This window comes from Phocoena sinus, chromosome 8 (assembly GCF_008692025.1).
Source record: "Phocoena sinus isolate mPhoSin1 chromosome 8, mPhoSin1.pri, whole genome shotgun sequence".
Taxonomy (NCBI): domain Eukaryota; kingdom Metazoa; phylum Chordata; class Mammalia; order Artiodactyla; family Phocoenidae; genus Phocoena; species Phocoena sinus.
In genome coordinates, this window is record NC_045770.1 from 41,876,601 (window position 1) to 41,882,600 (window position 6,000).

Sequence of the window (6,000 nt, forward strand, 5' to 3'; positions counted from 1 at the left end):
TCTGGGTTCCATTTTCTGATCTATTAAAAAATGACTTTTTTTTTTTAACACTTTGGAAGTTGGAGATGTCTCAGAAGTCATTAGCCACACTGAGGCTTAAGAAGGAGAAAGAGACTTAACATATGGCACGTGACTCTTCAGGTCAAAGCAGGGCCCCCATGTCACACGTGGGAATGCTTGTCATGCTTCTCTAGACTTTGTGGAAGAATCTATGGCCACACACTGAGAGAAGCAAGAAGTGCTACACAAATAGAAGGTGAGTGACAGAACATTCCCTGTTGGAGTGCAGGCTTTAATTTTCTGGGAGATACTGTGGGATGTTGTTTGTGTTCCTTGCACTTACAATTCCCTGTTCTCCCTTCCCCATCCTTCACCCCATCCTACCTCAGGCCTCAGAGAATCAATCAAACATCTGTTCCTTAGGGATGCCTTTCCTGACCAACCAAAGTAAACCTGTTCTTAAAATAATCTGGGCCACCTATGTGCTTTGTACATTTCTCTATTATTTCACTCATTGCACTGTATTTCAGTTATTACACTGCATGTTTGACTCTGTCCTTTGACAGAGATCCCCTCAAGAGCAAGGAAAGTGTTGTGTTTCTCCTTATCTTCAATTCCTAGCACAGTGCTTGGCACCTAGAGGATCTTTAATATTACTTATTTAATGAATATATGGGGTTGCAAAGAAATGCATGAAATTGTGTAAGAGGATTACTTCGCCAGAATCTAGATGTACCCAAATTTTGTACTATGTGCTTAGATTCACTCTAGGATTCAAAAATAGTTCAGTCAAAACTTGTTCATTCAGAAATTTTTTAAAACAGAGGGAATTTCCTGGTGGTCCAGTGGTTAGGACTCCACACTTTCACTGCTGGGGCCCATGTTCGATCCCTGGTCGGCGAACTAAGATCCTTCAAGTGGCACGGTGTGGCCAAAGAAATAAAAAAATTAAAAAAAAAACATTAATTCTGGCTGGCTCCTTGACTGGCTGGCTCCTCGACTGTCCTAATGTTTTCCATCCACCTGAGTGATCCCGTAGCTTCTTGGACAAACATCAATCTAGAATACCATGGTGTAAAAATTATCTCTTGTGTGTGTCCCCCACTATATTGGGAGCCCCTGAGGATGTCAACTATGTCTTGCTATATTCCTAGCACATATCACAATGTCTGCCACAGAATAATCAATTAAAGTTTATTAAAATTAACTGAAGGTCTACCTAATTGACTTTAATTTTATTATTGCTTTGTCAATTGCCACAGTATGTAAGCAGTGGATGGATAGATTTTTACCAGTTTCTGGATGGTATGTGTGGAAATGTATGATATAAATTAAAAAAAAAGTATGTGGCATATGCAAGATTTATTTTTGCAGGAGTCCCAGGGAGCAAACTCAAAGAGCCATTATCTGGAGTGGCTGAAACTGAGTAACAGTGAAGAGCCCATGGGACTTTGGACGCAGAGAGACATGGCATATATATGAGAAAACATGCAGTGCTTTCAAACAGAGCCCCAGAGCAAAAGTCACTGGGGTAGGTGCTTTAAATAGTCAGCATTGATTTGTGTCCAGGCTGCTTCTCAGTTGGGCATTCCTGTGTTGCCTGCTCTGGGATGAGTAACAGCAAGGATTTTTAACTACAGGTAATGATTCTCTCCAGCGACAGGAGACAGCCAGCTAATCTTCATGATGCCAACTGCTTTACAAGTACATTCTTGTATATTAGTCCATTTGCTCCTCCCAATAGCTCTGTGAGGAAGTTATTGTATCCTCAATTTATACGAGGAAGCTAGGTCTCAGAAAGCTTAAGTGACTTGCCCGGGCCCACAGGACTAACAGATCATCAGCTGGGATGCACACCACCATCACCTGATGACAAAGATGAAGATTGTTTCACTAAATCACACTCCCTTCCCTAATAAAAGCTGCTAAAGAGGGCTTCCCTAGTGGCTCAGTGGTTGAGAGTCCGCCTGCCGATGCAGGGGACACGGGTTCGTGCCCCGGTCCTGGAAGATCCCACATGCCGCGGAGCGGCTGGGCCCGTGAGCCATGGCCGCTGAGCCTGCGGGTCCGGAGCCTGTGCTCCGCGATGGGAGAGGCCACAGCAGTGAGAGGCCCGCGCACCGCAAAAAAAAAAAAAAAAAAGTTGCTAAAGAACGTCAGTCTTCCAATGGATTCAGTGCTCTGATGGATCCCAGTCTTTCTCTCTCCATTGTTGGATTCACATGTTAATGAGGGAGAAGCGTTGAGTAACTCAGGGCTTAATCTCCTGCCTGACTGCTCCCAGGTTTCTGATGGAGCTCTCTGTCTCTTAGCAAGTTTTTAATTTAGTCCTATGATGGAGACTAATGACACAGTTAGAAATTCAGGTAGAACCTCAAAGAGAAGCTTTTCTGAATGTGTCTGAGTCCTTAAAAAGTTTTTCCCTGTCCGTATCTGTTTTAGACAATGAACAGGAACTAGAGTGAACCCAGGAGAGGGTTAGATGCTTAATGGCGGGTGATGGAAATAAAAGGATCTACTGCACTCTGTCAGGAAATGTGCCTTCTACCCTCAGCTCCTGCCAGGGTTGGGTATTTATCAATTGCCTCCTGGTTCTGATCTCTCTGACAAGGCAACTGTCATTCAATCTCATCTGCCCCCAATTTCATTCCTCCTGCCAAGTACATCTTGAGTGACATTGAATGACTCCAAATGGTAATTTTCCATTGATGCATTTGGCAATGTGGTAGAAGGAGGAATGAGATGGTGGGCAAAGGTGATCAGCAAGTAGAATCTGAGAAGACTAGGAAGAAATCTGCTCTGTTTGGGTCTCTGCAAGTGAATTAAATGAGAATTTTGCCACTGCCAAATTTCAGCTGGCCTGGGATTTTGATCTCTGTTTTCTGGCTTAGCTCCTTTTCGGAACAAAGTGGGATGACTGTTGACACTGCAGTGTGAATGTGATGCTATACCGTATGATGCCATATACTGTAATAAAAATGACCCGTGGAACTCGTGCCTTCCTGGCATTAGCTGGTGGCTACCAGCTTGGACTTCAAAGACAGAGACCCAAATTCAAATCTCTACCTTCCCATTTTATAGCTGTGGGACTTTGGAAAATTATTTATCTCTGTGAGTCTCAGTGTCTTCATGAATAAAATAATAGTGCTTCCCATGTACAGTTGAGAGGACTAAACGCTTAATTAACAACGTGGCCATGCTTAGCATCCATAAGTGCTCATTCATACTAGCCTTTAACATATTACAGTCTCAACACTGGCTACACATTAGAATTACCTGGGGAGTTTTTAAAAATCCCAGTGCCCAGGCCACACCCCAAATCAATTAAATCTGAATCTCTGGTGTTAGATATCAGTAATTTTTAAAATCTCCCTTGGTGATTCTAATGTGTGGCCAAGGATGGGAACTAGGGTTAAAATCTATTATTAGCCCATAAAATTTCATCTTGTGCAGATTGTATCTGGATAAAAATGAATGATGGAATGAAATTAAATTCTACTTAAGACCAATCATGCCTGGTGCTTTTCACGGTATTCCCATTTTATGGGTGAGCAAACGGAGGGGTTCAGGATGTTAAAGTAGTATATGATAGAGCTAGAATTCCAATTCAGGGACTCTAAATGTGAATCAATGCAGTTTCTGCTGCACATGGTCCCCCAACTATTTTTAGGTTAGTCTTATGGACTGGTGTTTGGATTATTTCAGAATTTGCTCTTGTTAAGTTTTGGAATAAGCCCTGCAGGAAGCAAGCAGGTAAACATCGTAAAGTGTTTGTTGTTCTTTCCCCCATTATCACACAGCTAAGAGGAGATTACAGCTGAGAGTGGGTGGTTATTTGACTGAGTAGAGGCCTGGGAGTCAGTAGGCCAATTTTTTAAAGAGGCAGATAAAGTGTCAGAAAACCCTAAACTGTCTTGAGAAAGTTCTTCATAATGAAGAAAGTCGGATCAAGCCTCTAGGTGAACCTTGCTTGAAGGTGAGTAGGTGGGCTGCTCCCTGGGGTCCCTCCAGTCTGACCAACCTCATCCTCGGTCAGCAGGTCCTCACTAGAGCAAGACAGAGCTGGTCTTGGTGATCTTCACGCAGGAAGCTCTGCAGCTTTCTTTGATTTAACCCTCCTGTGGGAGAGAGGAGCAGCTGGCATGGGCTCTTGTCCCCCACAATGTTCTCCCATCGGAGATCAGATGCTGAAGAGGGTCCTAGGAGGAAGGTCCTGAGTGGTGAATATCCTGCCCTCCCCCCTATTCTGGCAGGTGAAAAAGAAGAATCCCCAAGAGTCCTCTCCACCAAAGTCATCCCTGGCCCAGCACTATCCTCTACTGGCGATAAGGAATGTCCCAACACCAACCACAGATTTGTTCCTGTAAAACACAACCTGGACACACAAGCAGATCATATCCGAGTTGATCTGCCTTCCATTGAGTCACTTTGAAGATCTAACAAGATGTTTTTGTATCTCTACCAAATATTCTTTTGTGTTTTTAAGTATTATTCTATTAAGGGACTATGCAATGGCTCAATTGGAAACATGATGTGTTATAATTGTTCGTATAATATAGTAGAGCTGTAGAATATAATAGGAATTTTATAGGTCAATAGATTTCATTTTCCTTAATTCACAGATAGTATAATTAGAGGATTTTTGCTGTCATTAACTAAAATAAACCAGACACACAGTATATTGGTTCCTGTTTACCATGCCCCCTGCCCCCTCATCGTAAGATCAACCTTAGTCAGAGTTTTACATGAAAAGTTGCCCCAGTGAAAACATTTCAAACTTAAGGTTTATTTCTATGGAGCAAGGGCTCATTACCCTCTGGTTATAAGATTAATATTATTTGCCATTATAAAATATGATTAATTAAGAAAGCCAAAAAGCTTTTCAAAAAGGATAATAGACCTACGTTTCTGAAATTACTTTTGCTTCTCATTGGGTCATGTATATGAAAAGTTAATTATCCAGTATCACTGAGTTATTGTGGAAAGAAATAGATTGAAAATACATTGTAGAATGCCACACTATTGTCTGTTTCTTTGATGATCTATCCCCTCCGTGTACTTACTGGTGAAAATATAGTCCAGAGAAGTGTTAACTTGACCAGCAAGATAGTAGGTTCTTGTCAGGGGTGGGAATGTATCCCGGATTTCCAAATCCCAGTCGTGTTCTTTTTTGTCTAAATGATGGTCTTTATTCTCCCTCCATCGAGGTACCTGCTAGTCATGAAATGTGCTGTACTTAATATCAAAATTAGCAACTAGAAAATTAATTCAATCAGAGTGGCATATACGTTTGTACAAATGGAGGATTCAGCATCAACTGCTTTGTTTGGGGCACTCACAGAGTATCAGCCTTTTGGAGGCCTGAATCATTCTGTTACACTTACAGTTTATTGTAATCACTATATTATTTGGTTTATATCTGGGTTATATAATTAATAGTTGGATTGAGTTGGGAAGAAAATATTTAAGCTAATGCTTATTTGTACCCAAGCTTAGAACTCTGACTGATACTTGAGACCTGAATTGGAAGGCTTGTAGAATATTTAATTTTAGGATTTGGAAATTTAGAATAAAGTCATTTTATTTTTTCAGCTTACTGTGTCTGCAAGGTCAATGATTGTTACTGAGCACTGCAGTGTCTGATAATCCCCATGGTTTGGCAGAGAATTCACTCCAGGGTGCATACCCCTGCATACCTTCAGAAGGAAATAGCTTGGCACGGATTCCTGTTTGTGTGATGGGTGTCCAGGGACCTGAATTATTTCAGTGCCTGTATGGAGGCTGAATGACTCTTATACATACTATCATCCAGGGTCACTGTTCATCAAGCACATTGCAGTGTGTTGAAAAGGACAGAAGCTTTGTGCTGCAGTGCAGTGGGGAAAGTCATATAAGAGACCCTGAAAAAGTCAGTAACAGGAGTAGGAACTGATAGAATGAGATTCAGTTTTGGTAAATGCAACCTGATATGTATGGGGCAAAATCATGTGAAATACAGAT